Source organism: Tachypleus tridentatus, chromosome 1, assembly GCF_004210375.1.
Source record: "Tachypleus tridentatus isolate NWPU-2018 chromosome 1, ASM421037v1, whole genome shotgun sequence".
Classification (NCBI taxonomy): Eukaryota; Metazoa; Arthropoda; class Merostomata; order Xiphosura; family Limulidae; genus Tachypleus; species Tachypleus tridentatus.
This window is the reverse complement of record NC_134825.1, coordinates 37,306,133-37,321,110: the sequence shown is the minus strand read 5'-3', so window position 1 is coordinate 37,321,110 and position 14,978 is coordinate 37,306,133. Positions and strand designations below refer to the sequence as shown.

The 14,978-nt window shown below is 32.6% G+C and overlaps 1 pseudogene across 1 annotated transcript in view; it reads left to right on the top strand.

The window, feature by feature from the left end:
- The window catches only part of LOC143246281 (uncharacterized), a 166,683-nt pseudogene that overhangs the window by 16,917 nt on the left and 134,788 nt on the right, over nucleotides 1–14,978 (top strand). The gene's annotated exons all lie outside the window — the stretch shown is intronic.

Here is a 14,978-nt window from a genome sequence, read left to right as displayed (position 1 = left end):
CTTTTGCCAAGTATCTAGCACTTCTGCTTCATCCTCCACCTTCTTAGCCATCAAGACTTGGGCAGAGTGATTACCTCTTTCCTTTTGAGCTGATTGTATCTATGACAATAATTGCCCCTTCACACTGGTGGAATTCAAACTGGCAGTACATCGGTTGGGCCTGATGAGGTACACTATGAGATACTGTGCTATCAATCTCCTTCTTTTCTTGCTATTCTTCTGATTGTTTTTAACTGGATCTGGCAAGAGAATGTTTTTCTTGATGCCTGGCACCAGGCTGTTGTCCTGCCTTTCTCTAAGTCTGAGAAGGATCCCAAGATTCCTTCAAACTACTGTCCAATTGCTTTAACAAGCTGTCTCTGTTAGACCTTAAAGAGCATGTTTAATGTTTGTTTTGTTTGGTTCCTTGAATCAAACATCCTCCTCTTGCCCACCCAATGTAAGTTCCAATGACAGCGCTCCACCATGGATCACCTGATTCAATTTGAAATGTCAGTCAGAGAAGCCTTTCTCAAATGACAACATCTTATATCAGTATTCTTTGGCATTGAGAAGGCTTATGATACAACATGGAGGTATGGCATTTTGCAAGACCTCCATTTATATGGGTTATGTGGTTATTTGTAACTTCTCTTGCTCTAAAATTGTTTGCATGCACTTTTGCCACCAATGGGGTATTCACCCTGATTCTGAACTCTTTATAGGTGAAGTTGTGCTACCTGTGGTCGCTGAGACAAGAATATTGGGGCTTATCTTTGATCATAAGCTGACCTTTATTATGACACATCAAGCAGCGATGAGTCAAATGTACAAGAGCACTGAACATCCTCCGTATCCTGTCTTCCACCACTTGGTGAGCAGATCGATGTTCTGTGCTAAAGATATATCATGCTCTTATTTAATCAAAACTAGACTATGGGTCACTTGTCTATGGCTCTGCCAGGACCTCAGTCTTGAAGATGCTGGACCCCATTCATCATCAGGGACTTTGACTCTGCCCTGGGGCTTTCTTCACTTCCACAGTCCAGAGATTATACACAGTCTTAGGAACCTCCTCTATGACTCTGCCATTTGCCAACTGTCTTTACTGTATACTTTGAAACTTCGATCCTTACTGCAGAATCTCACCTGATGATCTGCCATTGCTCCTTTTGGCCTTCATTTCCAGGTGCAGTTGAATGAATTAGGTCTGTCCTTAGATAACATTGCTGTATCCACTGGTCAGCCTATCTCACCATGGCTTATTACAGTCTCCAAATGTGACCTTTCTGTAAATTATCTGAGAAAAGCAGATACTCCCAATTAGAAATGCTGTCTGTTATTTTCTGAACATTTTTTGAAGCATCCTTCCATTCCTATTTATACAGATGGTTCAAAATCAGGTGACTCTGTGGGCTCTGCCATGGTTTGTTGTGGTTCAGTGGTTGCTCGCAGAATCCCCTCTACAGTTTCTGTGTTCACTGCTGGACTATATGCCATTTCTCTGGCCCTGGATCACATAGAAGCTAAGTAATACTCAAATTTCACTGTTTATACTGACACACTTAGTTCTCTAGTGGCCCTGAAATCACTTTATATTAGTTCTCATCCTGTTCTCACCAATATTGGAAACCAACTGGCCTATTTCTCTTTAACATCTACTTCTATCCAGTTTTTCTGGATACCAGGCCACGTTGATATTTGTGAGAATGGACTTGCTGACACTGCAGCTAAATCTGTCTACTCTGGGCTATTACTGCTGTGCCTGTTCCATATACGGATTATGGTCCTGTATTCCAGACTCATCTCCATTCCAGTTGGCAGTCAACTTGGAGTGAGCAACATGAAAACAATCTTTTCCAAATAAAAGCCTTTATAGGACTTTGGCCATCTTGCTTTCTTAAATATTGTAAAGAGGAAGTTGTCCTAACTAGACTACACATTGGTCACAGTTTTTTAACTCATCATTTTCTTTTATTTGTGACTAACTCTGAATTTTGAATTTCCCTGTTAGTCATCTAGGCGAGTTATAATAATTACAGTTATGCTACAGAAAGTCCTTTACAACTTGTATTACTCTAGTCTTTCTCTTACTGCTGTAGACTAGATATAAAAATTGGATTTAATGCTATTTATGTTTTTAATTCAAAAATTTAACTTTGTTTTTTTGTTCCTTAATTTCCTTTTATGAATTTTAATAACTTTAATTTTAACTTTTTACCAGATGTTTGGCACAGATAGCCTAGTTGCTTTGTGCCATAAAACACCAAACCAACCAACCAGTCTTTCAGTTCTCTTTGTTCTTCATTCAGGTGAAGTGTATATTTTGATTGAGATGAGATGCAGTCTCCCACATGTGCGGCCTTATACAACTCCTGCCATACAATGTTGAACTCCATAGGCTTCCTTTTAGCACTCTTGAAAGGAAGCTCATTTAGGTATTATGTGCACCAGTCCTTCCACCATCTCACTGTGGTATTTTAGCTAATTTGTGCTTGGAGGTAAGTCATTGTATTGGAAATTTTCCATGCCTTAAAATGTGTTTCTGATAGATACCTCTGTGTATATTCTCATCTTTTCTCTCCACTTTCCTGGTGTATCTTTGTTGTTTGCCTCATCAAAGAATGAGGATTTTTGTGCATGAATGTACAGGGAACATTTGTGCAAGGAGGTGTGTCTCACTTCCAGCAGTGGAAAGTTTTGGTGAATGATACTTGATAATGCAGTAGTGCAAGTTCACATGTTTGTCGTGGGAATTTCACAATGCTGGAAGCATGCAAATCTCCAAAACAGAATAGTACAATTTCAAGTGGATAATAGCTGATCTGTGCATTGAGGTAAGTGTTTATTGGAAATACTTTTTCAGATAAGAAAAATTTTAAACTTTGTCCTAAAAATCTGCACACTCCTTACTATCTAGTGTACTTCATTTCAACAGATGTAAAGAAAAGGTGGATGTAAATATACTTTAGTACACATTTTGTACAACAAAATATTAAAACCTTATCAAAGTTTTAAAAAGTGTTTAATGTTAGTTTGTAGAATAACATTATGGGTTTATTTACTGATAATATAAAGTATGGTAAACTTTAGTCCTAGCTAAACTAAAGTAAAAAACATACATGAGTTACATTGTTGACTTTTGTGAATGTAGACCATACACAATAAAGATTTAACTTATACTAGGTTTAAGACAAATGGACTTAATAGGTTTCAGAGTCTGCAGTTAGAATTGTTTTGTATTATTTTAAAAATTCCATCTTTATAGACAAATACTGTGGCAATAAAGATATTTAACTTCAAATATTTTGCAAGTCACTTCCTGTTTTTTATTGTTATTAAATGCCATGTCCTAAGAAAAATGTTGCAATATATGTTCTTAAAATGTTAATAACCTGTATAAGGCTTTTAAATGGTAGAAATGTAATATTTAATATGGTAAAAGACTTTGTCATGTATAAGTCGTAAATATAACTGTTAATATAATCTGTTTGATTAGTATACAGTTTATTAACAAGTTTACACTTTGGAGTTGTGTTAAGTTATAATAATGATAAAGTGTTTTATTAGGCTGTTGTTGAAATATTCTGTTGTTGATTTTTAATTAAGTAACATATTCAACAGTTTACTTGCTAGTACATGAGCTTAATTTTTGTGGTAACATGCATGATATTACTATGTGCTTTCAAAGCAAATAAATAACAGCAAGGTAATGTTATAACTGTATTTGTGTTAATATTTTTTGATAAATATGTATTTGTATTCATATACTAATACAGAATAAATACAGTAAGATTGAACTTGGGATTAATGATAAAAAACTATCAGTTAATGAATTGAATTATTATAATATCACATTTTCTATCCAATTAAGACTACATCAAATGTATTTTAAGAATGTCTTTCAATTTAGAATAATGATTTTAAATGCAATTCCACACTTTGTAGACATTATTACATCTCTTGATGAACATGTTACCATGTTATTATTCCATATTATTCCATGAGTTTTCACATTGCTTTGTATGATCTATATTACCTGATTATACAATGGAAAGTATTTCATTGCTAAGCATGCTACAGACAGTTCATATATTTTTAATTTCTTGAAACTACATCTGTAAACAATGTAAAGTGTTTCATATCTGAGCATGATAGACTGTTTGTATACTATTAATACCTTGAGATTTCATCTATAAGTTTTGTATTTTGAGTACATAATTCCATAAAAGTTTAAAGTGAGTGCAAGCTGCATTTTTGTACAATGAATATGATACTAGAGGAATGATATTTTTATAAATCAATTTTGTTTTGTAATTAGGCACCAAGCTCTGTAATGCACTATCTGTACTCTGCTCAGCACAGGTATTAAAACATGGTTTTTAGTACTGTTAATCTGCAGACATGCTACTGGGAGACATTAATGAATTGATTTTGGAGATTATTTTATTTGTATACTGCTAAATTATATTTATCTAGTAATTATTCAGAAGGTAAATTTACACACTTGTTGGAAAGTTATTGTTTAAAACATTTGAAGAGACACATTGAATATTTTACATGTAACCAAAATACTTAGCTACATACTTTAGTTGGGATTTTCTTTGATTCAACAAAGTAAGAATACTATCAGGAAAATCTGCAAATTAATCTCTGTGATAGATGATTAATAATGTCTTTAAATCAGAATAGAACAGGACCAATTTTAATGTGTTACATTTTTAACTCTTTCATATCTTATTATGTTTTATTATTGGGAACTGAGAAAAACTTTAAAGGAATGTACACATTATTTGGAACACATTGCTGTATTTTACTATAATTTTTTGTTACAGTTACTATTAACAATGCTTATTAGCTATGTTTTAAAATGAGAATTAGCAGAGCTTACATATAAAAAGTGGTGGATTACTTAAGTACTGTTTAAACTGGTTGGGAAGGGCTTGTCTGGAAAAAGTAAATTTGTTTTACACCTTTAAAGAACTCTACAAATTGATAAAAAATGAAAGGCCTATTTTCTACAGTTGCAGGTAGTTTTTACCAAAATGTAGGACATTTTTATTTTTTGAAAATGCATGCATATGAAAAGAATTTACAAAAAAACTATTTTAAAAATTAAAGGCCCCTCTAGGTCAAAGCAAACAGTCCTTTACAAATTGCGCAAGAACAGCAATGTTCAACAAAAATTAATGTTGACATTAGAATAAACAAGTTACTAAAATTAGCTTGATTGTTAACCTCAGTACTGGTAAAATGTAAAATTGGGTTCAAAGTTCAAAGGTTGTGTTTTTACATACAACATTTCATAAGTTGAATGAACATAATACAAATAATGAAGCTGAAAATAAAATGATTTAAAAAAGAATGAAAGAAGCTTTGATGGGATTGCCTGTTTATTTGGACATCCATTCACCACTTTCTGGATCACCTGCTGTGAGCTGACCACAAGATAGAGAAATTCTAAAATGTGTATTTGATTTTTATATATACATATATTGTATTTTGAAATTTAGTCAGATACTTTGATAATCATTGTGAGAAAATGAATATCAATCTGTAAATGATTTAAAATTACCTTTTTTTCCTTCATTAATAATAATTGTTTTATTTGCTTTTAAGAATATCAATCTTCATTTGTAGATGACCATAATTTTTTTTTCTATTTATCCTTTTAAGTCAGATAAAAATACCATTCTAATAAGATACCCTTTGAGATATTATTTGGGTATCAGACTGACAAAACAATGCATTGTGACCTTTATAAGTAAGTACATAATAAGCATTTATGTATGATTAAGTACACTTTTATCAGGTTTAGTTTTAGTTTTGTTCTAAATAAGTAGTTTTAATTTTGTTTGCCAGATATTTCTTTTCAGTGTATGAGCAACATAACATATACCGACTTTGGGTCCTAATCGCAGTGTGACATTTACTTTTTTTCATCAAAATTTTAGTGTTAATAAGTCTAAACATTTTCTGACAAAGTATCTTACTTCCACTCACATATGTAACTATTCTTGTTTAGAGCTGCCCTCTTTGCAAAATGTTTTGCACGTGCCATGAGCCTTTCACTCCCACATACCCCCTCACTTTACATGGTTCAGTTGAATCTTGCATACAAATTATTATGCTCCACCCCCCACCAATTTATGTATACCACACACACATGGCTTATATGATTCTCTCTGTGCTTTTCTACCTAACTATTACTTCTTATTTGAAAGTGCTATTGCTTGGACATTTTATTTAGTGCTTTGAATTTTTAATTTTTGTATTGGATTATTATTTGAGTTTCCTACTTAGCATACCTAGTTTTAACTTGTACCTCATTTGGTCATCATATTATTTAATTTTCTACCCAGTTGTAGAATTTAGTCACTTTCCATTCTTTTCTTTCTTTACCAACATAGTGTTTGATTTTCAATTGCATTATGAATTCTGAGCTGCATGTTACCACATCAAAGGTTGTACCTTGTACAAGCACATCTACTGAGGTTTTGGGTTAAGGAGGGGGAACTTGAAATTGGAATATAATGGCAATTAATCATCTCCTGAACAAGCCAAACCTGTTTGAGAATCAAAATATCTGAGACCCTTTTTCTTCCACCTGAATCTACCATGCTGTGCCTAATACGACTTTTTCCCCAGTATATTGTGTTTTATCCCTCTCCTCAATTTCCTATAATCCTCTATCTTCCTTGTTATAAGATACTCCATTATCTTAGTATTTTGCATTTCCATATATTTTTGATATTAGGGTTCATACTACAGATTTTGTATCTCAGTTATTTGAAGGCACTGGCATATCACACTTTCCATGGCCTTTGGATCAGTTTACTTTATCCTACCACCTAGCTAATTTTCTCTATCTTGATTCTTAGCAACTGTAAACCATGAGGCAGACCTAGATTGCCCTATTCTTTCATCCCAAACCCAATTTTCTAGCCTTCATTTTAACCTCATATCTACATTACAATACTTTTCCACCATACTGTTGCCACATTCCATCTTTTAGGTGTTGGACAGTGAACCTTGGAGAGTTCATCACTGATTGTATACAGCACTGGGTGGAAGTAAACTAGTGATGGCACTGTCTGTGTAGTACAAGACACCCCTCAAAGTGCTACTGTGTCTTATTCTCTTCTAACTCTTGCCACATAAATCTGTTAAGACACACACACATATTTCATTAGCCATACTGCCTAAAGTATTAAACTTAATGTTAGTGGGTATATTGAATCTGTTTAATGGAAATGTATATCTGAGATACTATAGTAGTATAATGAAGCTGTGAATATAAGAATGATAACACTGAGGCATCTGTTATCAAAGCAACAACACCATCAGAATTTATACTACATAATATACATAAAAGACAAGAAATTTTATCATCAGGAACTTTTTTATATTGTAAGTTAATACAAGAATAAGACTAGACATAAACTAAATGATTACTAGTATGTAGCATTGCACTGACAATAATTACACATACTGTTTTACATAACAAATTATATTATTATGATGGTGAGTGATACTTGGCTACAATACTATAAAATGATACTATACATGCACATACAAAGTTTTGATGTTATCACAAACTATTGATTGTGATCACCCAAACATTGTTGAGGTTCAAACATTTTTCTGCATGCCTGGATTGTTATCATTATTGTTCTGTTCTGGGACTGGCAGATAAAAGATAACACTGGCTTGATTTCTTTTGATTTTCACTTTCTTGGAGTGTGGGATGTCACCTTTATGGAACATGAACTGGACCTAAATAAGGTTATTTGTTTTGTTGTCTGAAGAAAATGCCTCTACATAAAATATAAATAACTTTAGGAATGTGCAGGATGCCTGTTCTATGCAGGAAGTGCAGTATAAACATATGGTAAAGATGAATGGGAAATTAAACCACAAAAGTATTAAAATGTGTTCACATTTCTTTGGGTGGTTTTAGTATTATATATATATATATATATATATATATATTTGTGTGGATGAATATTTATTCTCAATGAAGATGACAAATGCCAGGTAAATGTTACTTTATTCCACCTAGTGTTTTGACTTGTGCCTTTTTTGAGGGCAATTGAATGTTACAGGTACCGAAGTGCTTTTAATTGGAATAACTGTAATAAAAGTAGAACTACAACAATATAAAGGAACAGTACCTGTGAAGTGTGTTAAAAGTATTGTTAAATGGGTTAAAATCTGATTGTAATTGTAAAAGTTAAAAAATAAATTTAAAATATTAAAAACTTTTACAAAACATATTACAGGGGCCAGGTACTGTATCTGGATAGAATTAGCAGAGTTTTCTTAAGTTTTCTGTGAAGAAAATTGTCACAAGTCCAAAATATTCATTTAATAAAGTGTCTCATTGATTGTATCTGTGATTTTATGTGGTGTTCAGTAGTGGATTCTTTGTTGTCAGGGTATTTTGTAACAAGTGGGATAAGGATTATTTTACAGTAGGTGTCTGTGATTTCTAAGCTGTACATTAAACAGTAAACTCATAACACATGCTCCACTAGTTTTAAAATTATATACAGAAAATAAGTTAAAAATTCTTTACAATATGGATATTACAGTTGTATTTTAAACATTAAATAGTTCTCCTTTTCTTGTCAAAAGTCCACTCATGCAGATTCAATTACTTTATTATTCTCTATTCTAAGTTATTCCTTTTTTCTATATTAAACTGTGCAAACCATTTTAAAATATTACCCATTATGGCTGTTCACTAACATGCCAGGCCCAGCATGGCCAGTTGGTGAAGGTACTCGACTCGCAATCCGAGGGTCGTGAGTTCAAATCCCGTCACACCAAACATGCTCGCCCTTTCAGCTGTGGGATCATTATAATGTTAAGGTCAATCCCACTACTCGTTGGTAAAAGAGTAGCCCAAGAGTTGGCAGTGGGTGGTGATGACTAGCTGTCTTCACTCTAATCTTACACTGCTAAATTATTGATGGCTAGCGCAGATTGCCCTTTAATGGCTTTTCGCAAAAATTCAAAACAAACAAACAAACACTCACATGCCTACAAATTTCACGTTTTTTAACTGAACTTTGCTGTAGTTCTGTGTTATTAACTTGCACTCGGACATCACTTATATAAATACCTTATTAACTGAGGCCTTAAAAAATAATGAAGTTAAGTAATATTAGGTCAACAATATTAGTTAAATCTCGATAACAATTGATTGCAAACAAAATGTACCACTCTAACCCAGTTACATAACCAAACTTGTCATAACTGTCACCTTTAAGTTAATTATTTTAAACATTCTTGTTGTGAAAAACTAAACAATGAAATATTAACTCACAAAATAGTTTATTAATAATTTCTACACTTAAGTGTCATGCATATCCAACAGTTGTGTAGATTAAGAAATAATAATGAATTTTTGTTAACTTTTGTTGCAAATTAAAGATGATATAGATTCGCAAATTGGGTTTACTTTCGCATTTGCGAATGTGACAGTCAGCTAGCATGAGCAGAGCTATTCCCACAGTTAGTCTGTTTAATTAAGTCAAGGTGAGGCACACATACACACCATGTGGGTTGACTACTCCCTAACCATGCACAACTTCTTGGCCCATCGACCTCTTACGTGCACGTTCAGTCATGATCTACGTCTGCCCATCCCTGCAACACTTGGGGCTGTTTTTCTCTCCCTCTGTTTCCTTTGGGCAAGTAGTATACCCTGGTCGAACGAGACGAGATGCGATCTTCTAAAGATGTGTTCATATAGAGCCCTCGAAATCAGATGTCACACTCCATTGACTTTCCCTTTCGACACTTTCTGAAGAGAGCTCACCCAATTTTAATATGTGTACCTACTCCTCTACCATTTTAATATGAGCTTCTATCTATTCTGTGTGTGTGTGTTGAGAACTTAAAATATTTCTTTACCTGCAAACATTTCTGTTAGATAATCACTTCTGCACACTTTCACTTCCGTTATCCTAACTTCTCATACAATTTTATCTTGTCTTATCTCAGAATAAAAGTACTTAACTGCTTTAGTTATATTAACATTTTTTGAAAGAATTTGCATTTTGGAAAAATTAGAAAAAATAATGGGTAACGTTGTCTAAAATGTTTTATCATCTCATTTACCCATAGATTCTTAGTTGTATGATTCTTGCATTTTAACTGTTCTAAGTATATTTTTTTTTGCGCTAGGCGGTCGACTTTAACAAAGTTTGTTGCTTCAGAAAGTCGTAAATTCAAAAAAGTTTGTCCTGAGTGTTTGGTTAATAAATATATTTGTTTTGATAAACAACAAAAAAAAAAACGCATTTTACTCGTTTTGGTTACTTATGCATGACAGTTCCAGTTATCGGCACCGATATGTAAAATAATGCTAACCAAGATAATCCTATAAATATAGTTTCTGATGAAAATGGATAATCTGTTTTGTATTTTTCTAAGTGTATGTGAATACAGAACAAATAATAAGTAATTACACAATGATGCAACATTGACATCTAACATGTTTGTGTCCATTAATTACTTGACACTAGCAAAAATGCTGTCTTTGGCCGGCTGTTTGTGTTAGTAGTTAATAATCGTAGTATTTATTAGCTCATTGAATAACATTTAGTAAAAAATAAACATCTGAAGAAGGTTTTTGTGGGAAATACTGCACGGAAAAAGTGTTCGAATTCTACTAATAGAATTAGTGTTTGTGTATATTTAAGTGTTGTGAAGGGTTTATGTGCTGAAAGTATAAAATGTATAAACTACAGAATTGAAAAAGTATTTGTTGTTTTCTGTCTGATTTGTAAGATAAGGAACCATTTATTTTCTATGCGGTTTTCGCTTGTTTGTGTTGTTAAGAGATACATATACGCGCACATAGAGATAAATAATAACACTCAGATACAAACTCTCAGCATCCACTCAGTAGGGGGTGCAAAATCTCACTCATTTAAGTCCTTTGCTCTTGAAACTATGGCAGACGGGTACATACACACGCATGCACGTACTCAAATGCGTGTCCATCTGAGATTTCTCTTTGTAATATTAGAATCACTTCCTTTCTTTGTCGTTGACCTGGCATGGACAGGTGATTAAGGCACTCGACTGATAATTTGAGTGTCGCGGGTTCGATTTCCTGTCACATCAAACATGCTCGTTCTTTCAACCGTGGAAACGTTATAATATTAACGGTCAATCCCACTATTCGTTGCTTAAAGATTTGCCCAAGAGTTGGTAGTGGGTGATGATGACTATCTGTCTTCCACTCCTAAATTAGGGACGGCTAGTGCAGATAGCCCTCGTGTAGCTTTGCGCGAAATTCAAAACAAACCACACCAAACAATCTTTTGGTTTTTCGTCAGCTTCGTTTAAAATACGTCTACTTGTGTTTGAAACATTTCAGGTTTTTCTAGTTTTCTTTTATCTTGGAGTTATGGTGGTCACACATACAGAAACGCCCTTGTATTATTATAGACATATTCTGTGATAAAGAAATAGCTGTTGAACATGCTGTAGTTATTTTTCTAATTCTCTGAATCTTAAATACGCAAATTGCGGAATGCTTTATGTATTTTCGTTTGTTGTGCCATTTAATAGATGGCATTACATTGCATTTAGTATTTTGGTCACAACACGAGATACGTGATTGGTATCTTCTGTTATTATTCGCAACAACCCATTGCACTGACACTTAAGCATGTAAAATTAAATATATGTATCTGAGCACTTCAAAATATGGTTCGTACGTATATATATAAACAGTATAGCACTAAACATATTATTTGTGAACATATATCTTGACACTTATTTTCATTCAATTCATATTTCGCTTTTTTATTATTTATTTTTCTAAATAACTTGCCAGCCAAAATTCTGAGGAATCTGCGTCTACTTCTACAGTAATAAGTGTTAATTAATTCACTAGCATTGTAACAGGTGAATTCTAGGAAGTGCTTTTTCCTTTTTTAAAATTTGGGGTATTAAAGTTTTTGTGTACAAATCTCTTTTTCACGCCTCTAGCCAAATAACTGTCAGTGACTTGTTCTGTATTTTGAAATCCCAAAGGTCCTACAGAAATTACTAATTTATTTAAACATGGTTTATACTGTGCTTCAAAGAAAGAAAGAAAGTGGGCTACTCATATATTTAAGCATCTGTAAATGTGAGTTCATATTTTCGTTATTTCTGTTAATTGCTCAAACTGTACAAATTAATACTTAACTGAATTGTATAATTAAGATTATACAATGACATATACATATAAATTTCGGCCCCATATCAAAAAGTGATTTCTTATATTGTGTATTTATATGTTCATATTGTTCTCCTCCTATTTGTTGTGCGTTATTCATCAAATTTATAAATAAACAATCCCGCGAAAATATGTATTATGTCAATTGCAGTGGAACCAGAGAAAATATCTTTTAGATCTTTTATATAATAGAATATAGCGCCATCTAGTGGATTTCTTTCAAATTAGTATGTTGAAGCAGATACCAATTTTCCCCTGTATTTACACAATTTGTTTATTTCATGTGTAAACATTACTCATTTCCGCGTGTTTCTTTAAATTTTTATACGAAAAGATGGGTCAGTACTGTCGTAGAAAGCATTGATTGGTGTGTACCCATTTTGCATAATGGGTTTTACATTAAGACATTCCACTTTAAATTTGGAGGTAGTGGGATCAAAACCTGTTGTCCAACATTCTCGCCATCTCAGTCATATAATATGACTGTAAGTCTCTGTATTCATTGCTAAAAAGAGTACTTCAAGAGTTGAGAGTGGGTGATGTTGACTATCTGCTTTCACTAATCAGTTGCTTCAAAATCAGTTAGCTGAGTAGCTTTTGCTAAATTACAGTAATGAAAATTTGTATCTAAACCAAAGTGAGATGTCCAGTGTGAAATTCAAAATTATATCTTACTACTTAATGTTATAAAAATTTTATGAATGACTAACTACAGAAATGAAAAAGTTGAAACTCATATCATTTGTCAGTAAAGAGGAAAAGGTAAGATTTTCATTGGACAATCTTTTCAGTGATAGCATCCAAAATCGTTAAGGGTATTCTGTCTACTAAACATAATCCAAAAAAAATTAATAATGAGATTATTGTTTCAGAAGATCAGTTAAGGTTGGATGTTGGGTACTCCAACCCCCAATGTCTCAACAACCACTTTCATTCACCACTTGCAGCAAGCTCTACATATTACAGTCACCTCTGAACAAATCTTTAAGATTTCAAAAGAAATATCATAGTAGAAAGCAATTTAAAAAAAAGATATTTTTTTAAACACCCAATCACCATCCTTAATTTTTATGTATGTTTTAAATATAATTTTATGGTATAAGTTATTTTGTTAAGAACTATCCTTTGTTTCTATCCTTATGGTAAATAAGGTCCTTTGTAAAAAATATATCATATTTGTAGCCATATATAGACAAAATGCTATCTTGACCATTAAGTAGGTAGCGGAGCATTATCAAAAAGATAAGAAGATAATCAAATAAAATAGTGTTTGTGAAAGTGTTAAAAAATGGCAGACTTTAACAATTTTAAGACATTTGAATTTTTGCCTGAGAGTTGATTGTCTATGTTCACTTTAAATTGAATGTATAAAGTATGATAAATTTTGCTTAACAGACATTTGTTGTCATACTAGCTAGTGACCCAAGGATGTATAATTTTTTTTATACATGTGTATAAACATTAGCAAGAATGGTTATTTCATTCTTGCTAATGCTAAACTTATTTTCTTATTTCATGATCACATGAACTGAAACAGATCACTGTATATGTATTATACAGCCACTTCAATTGGATGTGATAAGAACATCTATCTGCCAGACTGAAACCTTTCTCTTTTCAACTCTTCCTTTTTGGATTAATTGTAGATGAACTGTTTTTACAAGAATGCAAACTATTAAGCTACTTGTCAAAAGAAATTTTGTTTTTCCATGATCCTTTCTTTCAGAAGTTTAAGCCAGATACTTATTTCAATTGGAATAATAAGGGTATAATAACCAATTTTATATTATCAAAAATTTGTAGTTGGAGGTGATATTAGTTTCTATAAAATATTTTACATAATTTATTATATTTTTATGTACAAAACTTAATCTTAGCAGGATTTTTTGTATCTTCTGTACAGAAAATACACATTTGCACATACCATTTTACTGACTGTACTTCAGGCCCTCAGCTCTGACTTTTTAAGCTGCTATAAAATAGTTGGTAGTTTGTTGTTTTTTCCAACTAGGAAGTTTAGGACTGCTATTAGCAACAACATGATTCTTCTCTAAAATTAACTGTAAACCCCCACACACACACACACAATTTATATGATGTACATTTTATTACTGCCTTGAATGAGAAACAGCTTGGGCACAATATTCACAACCATACTATCAGCAAAACTGCATTACAGAGATCAGATGGAAAGACTTTAGCTAACTGGACATTGTACTAATTGTCTGGGCAACCAATCAAATGAGTTAATTCTATAGTCTTGTTATCACCAATTATTGATACTTAGTCTCATTAAATATATTATGCAGCTCAATAGGCACTGGAAAGTAAAACAGGCTTATAAAACACATACTGACCTCCTGTACTCAAAATCTTGTATTATACATGAGTGAAATGCATGTATCAGGAAGCATTGATTGGAAGAATCTGAAACTTTACTTTAGAAATAAGTACCAGTAATTGTTTTCTAGCACCTTCTATGTTTTACTAGAGAAGCTGCTACACTAACAGAAATTTGCTAGCATAAATTTCTGTAAATTTCAAGCCTTGTATGTACTTATCTATATATACATGATCACTTGTGTAACTACATCTCACACTACAATTAAACTGGAATTTATAATATTTTGGTTGTAACAAGACAAAAACTACTGTATAAGGAAATGTAAATCATTCCCTATCAATTCATTTTTATGAAAACTTATATCTCTAATGTGACTGAAATGTAAATTGTTAATCATTGAGTCTAAACATG